The sequence below is a fragment of the Etheostoma cragini genome, chromosome 13 (genome assembly GCF_013103735.1).
Source record: "Etheostoma cragini isolate CJK2018 chromosome 13, CSU_Ecrag_1.0, whole genome shotgun sequence".
Lineage (NCBI taxonomy): Eukaryota > Metazoa > Chordata > Actinopteri > Perciformes > Percidae > Etheostoma > Etheostoma cragini.
Window position 1 is genome coordinate 5,794,889 of NC_048419.1, and position 17,638 is coordinate 5,812,526.

The window sequence follows — 17,638 nt, forward strand, 5'->3', positions numbered from 1 at the left end:
AGAGAGATGGCTTGAAGCAAGACATATGTGAGTGTATTTATGTGGGACTGAGGGGGTTTCTGGTCTAAGAGCAGGACCAACACCCCAACCACCACCACCTCCACCACCACCACCACAATTACCTTGTCGGCTAAACTCAACTGAGGCCGCTAGAGGGAACATAATTATATAAAGGGAACATATAATTCCATAATTATAATAATTATAGCCCAAAACGAATTGACAAAGCGACGCCGTGGACTTCCACGGAGACCAGCGAAGTCTATTAGAAGCTCTTTTCCAGTAATAGCTGAGCGTTGCTGCGCAGCCTCCAACTGAGTTTGACAACGTAGATGTTACATGGTAAACTGTCTGAAAGTCATAAGTCTTCTGGTAGCTGTGCCAAAAATAGTAGTTTGTAGTAGTTCTTTGTAGTAGTTCATGGCATAGCAGGGCACTGTGCAGCGTTACAAGGCACAGCAGGACGTAGAAGGGCACAGCAGAGCGTAGCAGGATGTAGCATGGCATCGCAGAACGTGTAGCGGGACCATGGCAACAGCTGCCACCATGATTTTGGAGCCTCCCTGATCCGAGGAAACCTGCTGGGCGAAAAAGAACATAAGGACTCCGGGGAATGACTACCCAGAGCTAGGTTAATAACAAGCACTTCTGGGACATGGATGCACAAAAAATGGAAGTATAGAAAGATAGAGAGAGGAGAGAGGAGCTCAGTGTGTCAAAGGTAGTCCCCCTATTACAGCTTAACTAAGAGACACAGGGTAAAGAGAGGAGACTGGTCAGGCTAGAACTCTCCCCAACGGATCGGGCTGTAATGCCCTGCCTCCCTCTAGTTTTATTATATTATTGATTATATGATAGATAAATCTGACAACTATGACGAGAAGCAGGTTGGCCGGATTAGGCCAACCCTGCAAGTCCTTACTCCCTAACACTATTCAATTCATTTTTATTTATATAGTGCTAAATCACAACAACAGTTATCTCTTTGACTACAAGCTTTATCAAAGAGGAAAGTGTTAAGCCTACTCTTAAATGTGGAGACAGCGTTCTGACAAAATCGTTAGTCTAGTTTTTCCAAAAAAATTCTGCTACTGAGCCATAACGTGAGATACTAGATATTGGAGCCTTTTATACATTTTTGGGTTTCTTTAGAAATAAACAACTGACAATTAGAGTCTTTAAATGCTTCAGATTTAAAGTACTTTGCTGTCAAAGTGGCGCCAAAATGAATGGGATTTAATGGAATGCTAATGGCAGGTGATGGCTTGTTAGCATCAAAAAGTCTCCATAGGAGGCACGCTTTACGGATGCTTGCTTACCACCTTGGACGTAAAGGGGGGAAAGCAGGCAGCGGACCAAACCACTGTGAGGCAAGAGAGGGGGGGGACTCAAATGTTTGTAAAACTTAAGACGCATATATTATTATCACTCATACTCAACACTCATCATGGTTTTCAATAAGATTTTGAGGTGGGTACAACCAAGATGTGACAACTGAGGTGGACCCTGACCCCTCCCCTCCCGCAATTTCTGCCTATGTCAGTTTTTTGTCTACAAAAGGATTGTGAAAAGCGATAAAAAAAAAATCATAGCCTTTGATTTAAACAAGCACAAAACCACCATCAGAACATGCAACGCAATTAAATGTATTGACATTGAAAGATCACCCCCGAGGAACCAGTAAGTGCAACTCTTCCTCCTTTTGAAAGGTGTGACATTTAAATGAAATGTTGAGGGTGTTCGACCAAACATGAGACTAACCTTTATGAAATATTGCTTGTGGTTATGAGTCACATGGAAACTCCATAATTGGAAAACAATTTTAAAATCCAAGTGCCTCTCTGTCTACAGATAGTAGACTCTATAAGGCACTATATTGATTAAAGTGCTCATATTATGCTGTTTGGCTTTTTCCCCTTTTCTTTATTTTGTTATAGTATAATACATCTATGTTATAGAGTATATTTTATTTTGTGCATGTTATAGGTTGACAAAGTGAAAAAGCCCAAAGTCCCCCCCCAAAGGGACTTACCGTCTCCAACAGAAAACACTGTTTACCAACTGTTCCAAACGGCTCTATTGGAGTCCAGCTTTTACTTCTGAGACGAACGTGGATCACTTTGTAACACACGTTATAATGCTCGCCTAGCTGCTAGCGTGACACGCCATCATCATCTGCTTCTGACTGGCTAGTAGTCTTTGCCGAGGTACTGTGCATGTGTGACTCACAACAATGATGGAATAGAAGTGAGATGCCTCACTCGGTAGCTAAAACCGAGAGCTCAACAATACAACAAAAATATGATTTTTGAAAGTTTAATTGCAAAAAACAAACAATGTTGTTTTATGAAAGTAAGATGAGCCCCTCAGCCAAGAAGGGAAATAACCCCCTCTGAAGCAGTCATTCATATTTTGAAATCTTTCCTCTCCAGCACTGTGACAAAGCTACAATGAAAGCTAGCTGGAAGTATTTAAAAACTGCTCTTTTAAAGCCTTTTCTTAAGTACTTTGTCCATTATAGAGTGAAAGCAAACAATTGCTTTGTTTCCATAATCTTGCTACTGTACTAGAAAGACCAATGGGTACGGGTATTATCCTTACATGAAGTTCCGTTATATACAGGCAGGGTTTTTACGTTAATTAATGTGTTTTCATGTGTTTTTTGTCTGTGTAATTGCAGGCCTTGCTCGAGCCAGTCTGTAACAAGACTCATCATCCCTCCGAGCTTCATCACAATGAGACCCAAGGGTGCAGCAGCTGTGGCCTTTCAGAGTTTGAAATGTGACATTTACATTTCGTCCCCAATCACAGCAGTTTGTAAGTAAGGCTGGATATGAGCAGTTCAGCTTTTTTTCTTCCTGAAAGCGGTGCAAACTTTAGTGGAGAAAGAAACTGAAACTGCAGTTGTTTTTCCTTGTCATGGGGATGTATAGTAAAGTGCCTTTATTGATGATTTTATACTCCAATCAGCACTTATTCATTTTAGATTTGTGTTCCAATGTCCCTTAAATAAAAATGGAGAAAACAACACTTCATGTTTTTGTAATGAGTGTTGATTTGCAAAATGTCAGACATTGGCTAATTGGCTAAAATAAAGATGCCAGTTTAACTTTTTATTTGATTTAATCTTACAATTACTTTATGCCTGGCAAAAACAGCACCAAAGCAAACCATCTGATGTGAATTTGCAGATTCACATTCTCCCTGGTATTATATTGAATCTAAATGAACGTGTATCTTTTATCTCAATGTCAAAACCAAAAGAGCAGAATGAAAAAAGCCGGTAACAAAGGTTAGTTAAGTAACCTACAGCACGTCTTACACCAATTTGTTGTGCGTTACCTTAAGTTAAATTTTTTAGTCAAGTGCTGGCGGTGATGATTGGATGCTTTATAGCTGTGAACAATTTTCTGTTTCTGCACGTCTCTACAGTTTGCAATGCAAGAGGAACAAGTAGGTCAAAGCGCCTGGGGACCCTAAAAGCATTTTGACAGACTTCCAGATCTCCTGGAAGTTAGTCTCCAGAGGGGTGAAGGCAATATTTGGGGCAAAGCCTTGCACAGTAATCTCATTCCTGCAGCTAGTGCTTCAGAAAACCGTGAATATGAACAACATAAAAACATGAACGAAAAATCAAGAAACACTAGTTGTAAATATGATAGAGCTAGGGAAGCTTGATAAAAGCTAGACACATACGCAGATAAATCCATGATGCAGGCAGTCAGGTGTAACATCGTTAGTGAGAGACAATTTTGTACTCTTTGGCTTAAAGCCTATTTTAAGTAAAGTCATTGCAATGCCAAAGCAAGTCCCCTATGGGAAAGCATCATCTACCTTAGCAGACAGCCGCTTGCACAAAGTATAGCAATGGTGGCAGAAGGGGCTGAAAGAGTAAGGGAGAGGGAGAGAGAAAGAGAGAGAAAACAAGGCAAAGGAAATTGCAAAAAAAACCGCCTCAGCCAGGCTGAATGGCCGAGTATTTTGTCTCTGGGTGTCTCAATGGGCAGTGTACAATGTATGTTAATTCATCCTTCACAAAGAACCTTGAACCAAGGCTTTCCCAAACCAGAAAACAAATCACCCTCGGAGCTCAATTGGTATTCTGTGGCGGATTCTCCAGTCTTTGTGTCATGAGCTGAACAGCGGCATAACAAACAGACTCAAGTTGTAGGTGCGGTTCACTTGCTCAGAGGTGACTTCAAAACAAAACTGCTCTTCATCAAGCCCCAGGAAGTGTGCCGGGCGGAAGTCTCTAGCGCGCCTGTTTTTTTTGCGTGTGCTTTATTTAAGTTCTTATTAGTGCCAACCAAGTCAGCCATAAGCTTAGCTTTGTGAGGCTATTGCATGCTTTGCTAAAGCAGCATTCTTGGTCACTTTACAGTAAAACAGCTATCAAAATGTTACTTCAAATTACCACATCAATGGATCACACGGTGAAAGGTGTCATAACGATGAACGCATGATGATGGAGAATGATCACCTGACTCAGCGCCCCTAAGCTTTATGGGGGGGGGGTCTCAGTATCCAATGCTCCCAGGGGTCCAAGTATCTTTGAATAAACTAACATTGTAAAATGGGAAAGGGCTTTCCTCACAATGCAAGCAAATGAAGGGAGATGGACATAAAATGCAGCTTGAATGGTAAAAATGTTACCATTCAGTTTACAGAATTATTTTTAATTGTTTATTTTTTCTCAAATTTAAGGACCTTTGACTACAATATATACGTTTAGATGCACATAATATTCAGTTTTTTTGCAATTTTTATTGCAAAAGATGATATTTTGATTAAGTTGTTAACATGGCCAATAAAAGTGAATATTCCATTAATATTACAGTTTACTTGTAGACGTTAGGACTTTTCTCAAAGTACCAGCGGTGGTGGATGTTCCTGTGTAGTTGCATTTGTTTCCCTCTTTTTTACGTGCGTTTGTATTGTCTTACGGTTGTACTGTATTGTATTTTAATGTGTTGTACTGTATTATAGTAGTGTTTTAGGTTGCAACTGCATTCAAGTACCTAGCTGCAAAGACACCTTGACCGTGGATAAATAAAGTTAACTAAGTAACTCAGTTAAGTAACTAACTTTCATTCCTTCAACCAGCTTATTGAAAAGGTTGCCGTAGCGATATGTGCACATATCCAAAAACGTATTAACATCTATGTTTTTGATACGGTAGCTGGTTGATTTTTGTACAGCAACCAACGCACAGAACTGACCATAAGCCTGCGGTAAAAACCCTGATTGAGATGCATATTCTGAATATGCTATATCCATGTCCAAAGAATGCCTCTAAAACCTGAATAATACTGGAATATCCCGCATGTCAGTCCAAAAATGCTATATTTGGAAAAATGCTTTTGTCAGTATTTCCGACCGAAAAATGCCATTTACATGTGCTGTATAAATTTCAAAATATTGTCATATTCGGAAAATTGGTGTGCATGTAAAACAAACTCAATGAGTTTAACATCATCAGGATACAAGCTGTAGGTGGGTGATTTCAACATGTGACCAAGAGAAACATGCATTGCTGAGAACAAAAAAACCCTTTGAAAGGTTTTGTTAATGTGTCAGTATGCTTCTCTGAAGGGGAGTTATGCTTACTTTAAAGGATAGCTGTATAAAGTGATAAAACAAAATTGGATGTGTAATTCCACACACATACAAAAAGGTACTGATATGAAAAATGGAAACTATTCAACAGTTAGATACACCTCTTATGTTTACTGCAGTAAAAACCCAATCCTGTTCAACATTCAGGTGATCCTGTACATTATCTTTGGAGCCCATGCTTGGCCCAAGGTTATTTTTTTAATCATAGCATGACTTACTAATGAACCAAACGGCCTTGCTTCATTATTCAATAACACATGGTGCAGAACAACTATCTTGTCCGTGCTGATGTGGTTTTAGTGTCCTGTAAGAATCCCGTAAAATCCTCATTGGGGAAAATTTAATTTTAATTAAAGAAAAAGGAATTTGTAATTTATGGCTGTTTTGCCTTTGTCCTTCCTTCTGTAATTTTAACTAGCAGAGATTTATTACTTATAGACTTATTTATCTATAGGAAAACGTTAAAATGTTTGCATTGTTCTCGTATTCAAAATGTAACGCATGAGTAAAACCCTTAACATATGATCTACTGAAAAAAAGAATGAATGTGAGTCCATTGTTGAATTTGTGTTTTAGCGCATTTTGTCTAGCTATAAGTGCTAATGGCAGCATGCTAATATGCTCACTATAGAGAGGCAAAGTCCCACCCCCCCTTCTGGTGGACCACCATGGGACCTTATTTCAGAAATATGTACTGTAGCCAGTCTGTTCCCATGACATCCCAAATATTGACCTAGTCACACCCCCACAGCGCACCATGTGCAAAAGCCGTGCCGTCTGTGTTAGCAAAACATACTTTAATTACTTGACTACGTGAATTACTACAAGAACGGAGGGAATGCTGAACTCTGAAAAGTGGACTGAGGCGGAGGTGCAGGCGCCTGGCCGTGTATGCCACCGAGGTGGTGCGGAGGGACCTGGACCCAACTCATTTGGCAAAGGCTTCAATGTATCGGAAGATCATTAACATATCAAAAGGTTACGCACTAAACATTACATTTATAAATAGCTTTTCACCAACTAATTGGCCAATATATTTTAAAGAGTTAGGAAAATAGACGACTGAGGCATATCATTTGAATGTATCATTTATTTGCCAAATACATTTCAACATTGTCTTCATGGTGGGAGGAAACCGGAGCACCCGAGTAAACCCACACAAACCTAACATAAAACAAAACATACGAGACGATACTGTAATTAAGGTCCTCTTCATCGCTAATATTTTGCAGCATTAGTACATTATAGCTTGTTATCTTATCGGTAAATAAAATCAGGCACAACAGATTTTACTGTTTATTGGAAAATATGAATATATTTTGTGAAGGTTGCAGCTGGTGTGATTGGAGGCCAGCCTTGTCAAGAGAAACACATGTACCCAGTTTGCTACTTTGGTTGCCTACCCATGTGCAGGATAGGCTTTGCCTGATTAATTAATGCATGTTAACATTTACGGTTTGTGCAATAGTAAAGTTTGCGTTCAAGTAACGTACCTCTGTTGTGTCTCTTCTCCAGAGTGTTCAGGCTAAAAGAATCCCCAGCCTATCAAACCCAACTTTAAAGGTTCCGGGAGATACCATGTTTCATGTAGCAAAGGGGTGTTGGAGTATTTTAATTGACTGTACTTGCTAAACTAACTGGTTGATTGTATTAGGTTACATAATGCAAGTAAATTAAGATAACCATAGAAATATAATTGATGTGGTTATTGTTTTTGTATAATTGTTCAAATTAAGTACATTCCAGGCTGAAAATGTATTATGGTAGGGTCAATAAGGTCAGTGGCAGGCTAATTAAGGCTGCCAGTTTCCATCTACTGGCCCTGCTGTCTGGACCACACGCTGCCTGTGGTGTTCAGTTTGCTGGTTGTGATCATGGGGCGTTTCTCAATGCCAAGTAAGCAAAGAAGGGACTTGTGTTCTTGGGGAGACTGTTCTTGCTGGTTCTACCTGGAAGAATGAACTCGCAAGTTCAAAAGCACACAAAAGGCTGTTGACAGTTTTGAGACGAAGCATTCTTCCTGTTATTGTAACACCCCCAGCACAGAGGGCGCTTGACACTTTATAGCTAGCTTTAATGTGTGAATGCTGTATATTAAATTATAATAAAGCATAGGCGTTTGTTTTGTCAGGTTTTTCTTTAAAGTGCTATGAAGTTTCACGGGCCAATAACTTATATATAAACGTGAAAATAGCTACAAAAATTGTATATTTACTGGGTAAAGTTAGCCACTGCCGTCGGTATACTTCACCGAGAAGCAGAAGAGGAGGCTGGGAGTGAGGAGAGCCGGGAGGAGGAGGATGAAACAGCGTCTGGCTATTTCAGATTTTGTCTCTGGCTATGCAAGTATCAAATACATTGTTATATATACACACATTTATCCTACCTAAAGCTGTTTCTCTTTCCAACAATGATGGACAAAAATGTGAAGGTAAAAGCTATTTTAACAGCCTTCTTCCATGTAGTCAGGCTTAATTTCTAGAAAACACATATCTTGGAATGAATAGAGTTGATTACTACATCTTCCCAATCCATTCAATGGTGAGTAGGTAATATAATACCATAGATTTAATAATGTGTAGTTTATTTATTTTAGTACATTGTATAACTAACACTATACATATTTACCTAAATCTATATTAAGAGGTTCACATTTATTTACAACTTCAATAATCTTTGTACCATGAATCAAGTAACTTTACTGTTTCTGTATAATATGTAATATTCTGAAATGGACTATAGGAAAACATGAGCAAAGAAATGTTGAAAAAAAACTTTGATTCTAAGGATGGCAATAAGTCCTCATTAGCATAGTACATTGTATAAACAGCTAGAAAACTGCTGATTAAAACTGTTTTAAGTTACATAAAATTTCCCGCATTGAATTTATTAAATGCACAGAACCAACATTTTTGTAGTTTAATAATGTAGTAAATATTTGAGAGCCTGATAAAAAAAAACATTATAGTAAATATTACATTTAACTTTACATAATATATGAAATACCTGATATGTACGTTAACCATTTATGAACAAACAGTAGACATTGCAAGATAAATAATCAAAAAATGTTATAATTATGTGACAGCAGAGAAATTCCTGGACACATACGTTGACAACACAGGGTCAGTCCATTACGCCCTTATCCTTCGGAGGTCACCGATGTACAAGGAGTCTCTGGATCCACCACCTGGCTTCTTTCTCCTTGGAGATGGGGGGTACCCATGCCTGTAGCATCCGGTCACCGTAATGACGCCATACCGGCAGCCTGTGGCAGGTGAGAATGAACAATCAACAAATGTTTATTTGCAATCGAAAACTACATAGATTTAATGTAACCTCTTTTTTATGCACAAGGCCAACTTCAAAAAAGCTTTAACAAGCACCATGCCAAGGCCAGGAGCATCATTAAGCGCTGCTTGGCCATACTTAGAGCAAGTTTCTGAGTTTCTGAGGCTTTTGAGATCCGGCGTCTATTTGCCCCGAAAGTCATCTCGGCATGCTGCATCCTCCACAACCTTAGAAAAGGACGAGGAGGAGGAAGAGGAGGATTAAGAACATCAGGGAACTCTCCGGCAGTCATCTTTGTGCAAGACTTGCTGCACAAATGTCTGCCCCTGGAAAGTTACCTCTATGTACAACTGTTAATGTCTCTACCATAAAGACAGTATGTCAGTATTATGTCTTTATTTATTTAATGCACTGTAAATAAAGCTAATTTCTATACTACCAAAGACAGGTATGAACTAAAATAATAGATTTCATTTTCACATTTAATAATGTATTAACTAGTCTCTCAAAGAGAGACAGGTATCTCAGTCAGATGCTGCTCTCTCCCTCGCCTCTTCCCTCGCTACATCCTGCTGCTCTCCCTCCTCTTCCCTCTCTGCCTGCACCTTCATGAAGTCCATGAGCGCCTCACTGACCCTGGCCTTCTTCTTTGGTGGCGGGTTGGCCTGTTCATTGGGACATGAGGAGGACGGGGAGGTGACAACCCCACCTGTGGTGGCTGTCAGATTTGCAGCAACTACCAGAGGCGGATTTATCGAGTGCTGCCCCTGGAGTGCTGCATCCATCTGACTGTACCACTGCCAGGTCGCAGCAGTCACCCCACCTGCCTCCACCCCTTTTCCAGTAGAAGGATCCTAAAGTTCCTAAACATAAAAATTAATGAATTAACATGATTGAATTTGCATGATTAGTTTTCTCCACGAGTCCAAATAGTCCATACCAGTGTGAACTTCTTAATCCTATGTCAAATTACAAGCATGCCCTACAACTTCACCACTGAAACAATGGTTGGTTACCTTATATTTCTCTTTTAAATCATTCCATTTCTTCAAGGCCTGTGTGACTGTGATAGTCATGCCAGACTTGCTTATAAAGACACTGGACAAAGGCAGAAAAAAAAAAAACAGGAAAACCTCACCGACATTAGTAATACTACTAGCACTAACAACAAATATGATAACATTTGAGCGTGGTGTAATTTACTGTGTATCCAAAAATAATAATAACTTACATTTACACTTAACTAATACCTGCACGACGTAAAAAGTTACTGGTGCTTTCGTCGTTGTTGTATGCTTTAGTACTGATCTTATCTGATGTAAGCCCTTAAAATAAGTCCTGAAGAGCTCCTGCAGGAATATTCATAATTATGCAGGATGTGATGGATTTTTACAATCTGAAGTTCTTGCATGCATTTTGGAAAGGGAGGTGACATTGAGTGCCATAAATGGCAACTTTAACAATACACTTATTATTATTATTATTATTATTATTATTATTATTATGCAGACTCACTTCAATCCACTTTTTTAGGAATTCCTCCTGCCAGTAAACAGGCGGTCATTGGCACTGCGCCACTCAATCAATGCCCTGGTTTCCTCAGTTGTCCTTTGATAAAAAAAAAACAATTACAACAATACACAGAACAAAACGCCAAATGCAATGACGGAATAGCAGCAGGGATTGTGGAGCTTTCCAACTCCGAAGGCTTTTTTAATTCACCATACATTTTTGTTAAACTGCCTTTATTCAAAATCTACACAGTTGATTTCTCGGCTTCAAACGCCTTAAAAAGGAAATTTTTGATTCATTAATAGACGTAAATTGCGAAAAACTTACCACTACTGTTGTATCTGTGTACCGTAAACCATCCGCGCTTTACACCCGAATTGAATGCTGTTCATACAAGTTACCATCCAATGTATCCTTGGGAAAATGGGCGTGTCAAGATCAAATCTTGGAATTTTAACCTTTCTTGCGGATTGCAAACTTGTGTATTGGGTCCGTACTTTGGCCACCAAACATGACGTTTGACAAGAACAAAAATCCATAGAAGAACGCAGATTGAGAAACGGCCATGGTGTCTATGTTTGTGTTAATTGTTGGGGGAATAAACACCTGTTGACCTGCATCGTACCTCTGCCTCAAGCCTCCTGCTGTAATCATGCAACCCCTGGGCGGCCATCCTAACACACACCCACATAGCAATCTCAGCAGAGCTCAGTCCGTAGGGAGTTGGGTTGGGCACTGGAGGGTTGCAGGTTCAAGTCCACATACGGCCCAAAGTATCATGGTAGCTGGAGAGGTGCCAGTTCACCTCCAGGGCACTGCCAAGGTACTCTTGAGCAAGGCACCAAAGCCCCAACTGCTCAGTGCGCATTTCCATGGGCAGCCCCCTCACTCTAACATTTCTCCATTCAGTGCATGTATAGGTACTGAGCATATGTGTGTAATAACATCGTAAATTGTAATTTCCCCTTGGGGGACTAATAAAGGATTCATTATTATTATTAGTATGTAGCTATTCTACTAGGGTTATTTAGATGGCGACTTCTTTGATGTAGCATTATGTCGTATATCACATGCCATATCATTAAACACCTTTTCTCAATTTATTTAAGTAGATCTTCTATGAACTTAAATGTTTTGACTGCTAAGGAATTAAAATGAAATGACTTGTCTGGCAGCACGCCAGAAAGTCTAGGTGTGAATTTGCAATTTGCATTTGGCCTTCAAACCCAAACAACCTGGTTGATGTTTGTTGTCACAGTTAGTCAACAAATTGTCATCCGACTTACCCTGCTTCGTGTTGATGCCATCACTGTTCATGTCCATGTTCAATGTCATTACTTTGGGTAATTTACCATTTACCATTCATCTTGCTCCACAAGATTCCCCGTGCCTTTAGAGCTCACACGTCCCCAAAACATAATTGATCCACCACCATTGTTCACGGTCGGGGATGGTATTCTGTTCACTGTAAGCCTTGTTGACCCCTCTCCAAACATATCGCTTATGGCTGTGACCATAAAGTTCTATTTTGGTCTCGTCACTCCAAATTACAGAGTGCCAGAAGATGTGAGGCGCGTCAAGGTGTTGTCAGGCATATTTTAACTATTAATAATAATAATAATTGCAATTTACCCTTTGTGTGCCCGTAACAAGGCCAAACATTCAAGGGTATGTAAACTTTTGATCAGGCCATTTGGGTTATAGCTGTTATACATTTTGTTTAAAAAGCAGCCAAACAACAATGTAAAAAGTTGTCTTCATATGATCACTATGCTTGAATCAAAGACAGTTATTTTGCATGACGAGTAATATTTTCAACATTTATTTATTATTTTTCATGTCGTTACTTAGGGGTTTAGGGGTTTTGGGTCTATGGGTGATCATTTTACCATTTAACTCATCATCTGACTCCCCCTTTTTCATGTCTATGTCATTATTTTGGGGTCTGCCTTTGCTTTTGGAGATCTTTTTGGATCTATGGGTGATTATTTTAACGTTAAACTCCTCATCTGACTGTTCCACTCCAATGTCTTTACTTTGGGGATTTTCTCTGCTTTTGGAGTTCTTTTTGGAGCTATGGGTGATAATTTGACCATTTAACTCATCATCGGACTTCCAGTCTCTTTGGAGTATGTCCCTATCTTCCTTGATGTCTTCATTTGTTGCCTCAGGTTTGATGATTTTTGACTGTAGGGCCTTCTAGGTGCTCTGGAGTATATCTTACTGGAGTTCCTTGATTGTGTCCTGGAGATGACAGTTTTGGGACTGGAGGAGATGGCATTTATGAACCAAGTTCTCACAGTTTAACTTCATATCATAGAGTTGTACCTTGAGATCCTCGTTTTCTACCATAAGCTGCTTATTATCACACAGGACGTGGCCAAGTTCTACCTCAGGGTTAATGTGGTCCATGACGTCTCTTTCTACCAGGAGAGCGTCATTGTTTTCCGGACGGTCTTTGTTTTTTTCCTGGAGATAGCTGTGTTCACACCTAAGGTAACCAAGTGCTCGCTGAAGATTACCATAGTTTACATTCATATCATCGATTTCTACCCAGAGGACAGCATTCTTGTTTCGTTCATCCTCAATTTTTTTCTTCAAGCTTTCCTTTTCATCTCGGAGACTTTGACTGCTTTCCTTGACATCTTTTTCCACCAGGGAGTGCCCTTCTACACCCTCTTTCAGGGCCTGGATGACAGCATTGTTCTTACACTCATACTCAATTATTGTCATTAAGCTTTGATTATCTTCTTTGAGAGCTTCTATCCCCCGGACATGCGTGTTCGCATTTTCTTTTTCTGTTGTGAAGACAGCATTCCTGTAACATTTATCCTCAAAAATTCTTTCGATTTCACTTTTGATCTCTTCTCGGAGAGCTTGATTGCTTTTAAAAATGAGTTCTGCATTGTTGTTTTTGCTGTCTTCCTCCATGATGTTTTTCAACTGCAAGTTCTCTTTGAGATACTGTTCATCTACCTGGAGGACAGCCTTCTACTCAAGCTTATCAATAATTATTTTCTTCAATCTTTGGATTTCTTCCTCTGTGACGTTTTTCAAAAAACAAGATCTCTTTGAAAAAAATTGTTGACAAATCTGAAACTGAATGAGAAATGAAGAAAATACTCCTCTGCTCTGTGTCTGTTGTCCCTGTCTGTGGAACACATGTTACACGGAATCTTAGATCAAAGCACAAATGTGTCATTAGAAAATGATGTCACATGGAATCTTAGATAAAACGCAAGAGCTTAGATAAAGAGTGTTCCAACCGGAAGGGATGACACACGCTTACTGTTTGCCATAGTAACTGTTGCTATGAGTGTCAGTAAGGGATAGAACTCTCAAATACATTTCAAATAATAACAAGACAGTTTCTTTTTGTATCAATATTAGTCCCACACAGTGTAGGAACAATTGTACACAAAAAATGTTTTTTTCTTTTGTAGTAAAAAGTAACTTTATATATAAGTTGTGTTTCTTTAATTAGTCAATTGGTCATGAGGTCCAGGTGAAAAAAAAAAAAACATTGTATTACCCATTCTTCCCCAAATAAAGCTAAATAACTTAAATCTTGGAACTTTGATGTGTGTGCATGTTTGACTGCGCACTGTTTAACAGATCGGGAACGGCATCTCTCTCAGTCTGAAACCGGTTGAAACCAACTCTAGTAGGAACCAACCAATCTAAATGAGGCAAGTGTGAAAGCCCCCTAAAGGCCTTTTTACAGTCACCATTCCCGACCTGTCGTGCAACACTGTGACGTAAAAATGACAGATCTCGCTGGCGTGCCAGGATTTAAAGTGCGCAACCAGGGGTCTTGCACCACTCCATTTTTTTCAGTGGTGGACGACAAAGAGGAAACAGGAAACCCGGACCAGCTTAAGGGCAAGCTTTTAAGAATGACTGCAAGTCTTTCTGGTGAACTCACTGGGTTACGATGAGTTCTTTTATGGTGAATGAAATGGATGATTGAAATTATTTGACGAAGTACCGTACCACCGTACGAGTATAAATAGTTGTCACACAATGATGTCACACTGTCGTGCGAAAGGTCAGAAACGGGCTAAATGTCTCATCCAGTAGTCGTAGAGATATTCAATTCAAGTTGGATTTGTATACACAATTTTACACATACACAATCATACACAGTACAATGTGTGCTGAAATTCATTGTGTACCTGATCCTGCTCAAAAAACAAAATCCATAAAAAACAGTGTACAAACAATGTACAACAATATGTCATAATAGATGGTAAATGTGTTATTGTCAGAGCTGCACTTTAACATATCCCAGTCGTGCGGTCCAGAGCAACTTGTAAGGCGACGTCTGATTGGCCAGTCCAGTGTTTCACCTCCCTTTGCACCGGAGCATTCTGCTTGTTTTAGTGTTTGTGTTTTGGCATGAGGAACATTGCAGCATGGTCAGATTTGCGGGAGGGACTTTGTTTTGTAGCCGTCCTGAGGGTGAGTAACCTGACTCTCTAAAGCTTAGCACTGTTAAAATCCCCTGGCATCCCAATGTTCAGCCTGGTTGTTAACTAGAGCCTCATGTAGTTCAGACGGATCAGTGTCAGTGTTTGCTTGTGATGGGATATAAACGGCACTAAAGATAACTGGGGTGAACTCCTGAGGAAGGTAAAATGGGCTGCATTTAATTGTCAGGACCTCCAAGTTGGGTGAGCAGGAAAGTGTGAGATGATGTTGGGTGCTGTAGCCTTAATGTGCACCCAATGCACATGTTTACACATATCCTCCTTTTCAACATTACTCCCTTTTAAGTGCCCATATAATAAATAAAATGGAATTTGTGGTGTTATTTTGTGTCTCTGGTGCTTCCACACACATACAAACTTATAAATAAACTATACATGCTGTTCTGAGTGAGATTCAGGTTTCTGAATGTCCTCTGCCTTCAGTCTCGGGGTGAGCTGTTGAAAATCTGCACGGCTTTCTACGTCACTAGCCGTAGCATGTTAGCGCTAGCATGCTAGCTCATTCTCAATGGCAAAACACTGCTACAACACACACTAGTTGACCATAATCTCCAAAAGAACTACTTCCATGTCCCTGTTCTGTAGGTATTCCACAAGTGCCCCTCGTTTAGAGTAAGTCTCCCAGCTAATCATGCCTCGTACTGACCGAAGTAGGAAAAACAGTTATGTAGCTGATGTTATCATTGCCTAGCTACTATGCGACTCCCAACAAAGATAGTATAGTGCGATGTCTCACTATGAACCTGAAAAACTGCATAATATGGGCACTTTAAATCCATTTCAGATATAAAGACATGATATCTGCAACCTAAATGACCCGATATAGTAGGTTTCCCAGAACCAGGCTGGTTTTGCACCGTATTACATTCATGTTTAGCTTACATAATTTTGCTTCTGTACACTGTCTTCTTCGCTGCCGTTGTTGACTAAGTAAGATGCATCCTAATTTAAATTATACATTAAAACATATTCAATATGCAATGTGGACATGGTTTAAATGTAAAGACTATTTAATAGATGTGTTGTCACTTCTTTGAGCAAAGGTCATCAATGATTGAGGTTCTTCAGCCTCTTCCGCTGTTACTTCACTATCGTCCCGTTAACATCCCAGTTGTTGGTCACACTTTTGAAAAAAGACTTTAATAAAACCTCCCTGTCGTTGTCAATGCAGAGGTGCTGTAAAATCATGATGAAAAAGATGATGGATGTTTGATTATTTAGGCTGCGTCTGTATTGCAGTGTAACCAGCAAACTACATCACATGGATCTTTCTTTTAATAATTCATTTGGACAAAGCTTTTACTGCAATGTTCACACACTCATAGTATATCTGTTTTCAGTTAATGTGGCATCACAATTGTAATATAAGTTCACTGGAAACACAAAATGAATTTTATTTTGTCTACGCCAGGGACTTTGTGTGGACTTACATTTTACACACTCATTAATAAAATATTTATTCTCGCATTCTCGCTGGATTCAGGAAATGATATTCTCATCCATGAGCAACGCCTCCAAGCAAAGATAATGTGTTATTGCTGTGTTCATACTGTAGCTGAACAATAGCAGCCTGTAGTAGCCTTTGGAGACATATGAAACAGTTTCATTCCATATTAGTTCTTATCAGAGTTCTTGCTTTTATGACTGTAAGGGAGATTACCAAATTAGATCAGCCTTGCAAATAAGAAATGTACCTCTCCATCTTTCTCTCCATTGCACCATTACAAGTTCATACCCCATCTATTGGCTATTATTAAAAGCTGACTAACGCTAAGCACTTTGATCCAAGCACTTGTTTTACCAACATGTTATGATGTATTATTATATATCAATATAATAAGCACTTAATAACATCCTTTTGAATGTGTTTTACAATCCTATAACATTTCTAATGTGAATAAATTATCGCTGTACTAATTAATTGTTTTGTCTTTATTTAAAATTCCTCATCAAACTGTAACACCGGGGTATATTTCTTTTAATTTGTGTATGGATGGACTGGGGTGGATATGGCTGGACTATTTTTTATTGATATAACTCCTTAAATCCCTAGTAAAAAATAATAAATAACTTTATTCTTTTAAATTGAATTTTATATTATACAGCATATATATATATATATATATATATATGCATACATACATATACATACACACACACACACACACACACACACACACATACTCCCACTAATTTTATATATATATGTGTATACACATACTCCCACTAATTTTTTACATTTTAAGATTCTTAGGGCATTTTTTTCCTTTATTCAAGAGTGACAGTGGATGGACAAGAAAGGTGGGAGGGAGATGGGGCCGTAGGTCGGACTTGAACCTGGGCCGCTGCAAGGACTCAGCCTGCATGGGGCGCACACTCTTTCTGGGTGAGCTAGAGGTCACCCCTAAATCTTTTTTTTTTTTCTTTTTTTTTTTAGGGAGTGTTTAAAGTGTTTTCCCACATCAGTATTCCCCTTGCAGCGGCCATCACAGACGCTTCGTTTGAACCCTAACCTTTGTGTCGCTCTGTAAAGCAGACACATAAGGAAGCAGCCGGAGGAACGCTGGCCGTAGGACAAAGTAGCTTCAATAATCTTCATCATAGTCTCATTTGTTTACAGTAGACACTGAAGAGAATCCTAATTAATTTGACAGTAGATGGGTGGGGCGGGCGGGGGTGGGTGGGTTGCTTGCGTTGCATCTTTAAAATTGCACCAGCCTCATGTCACC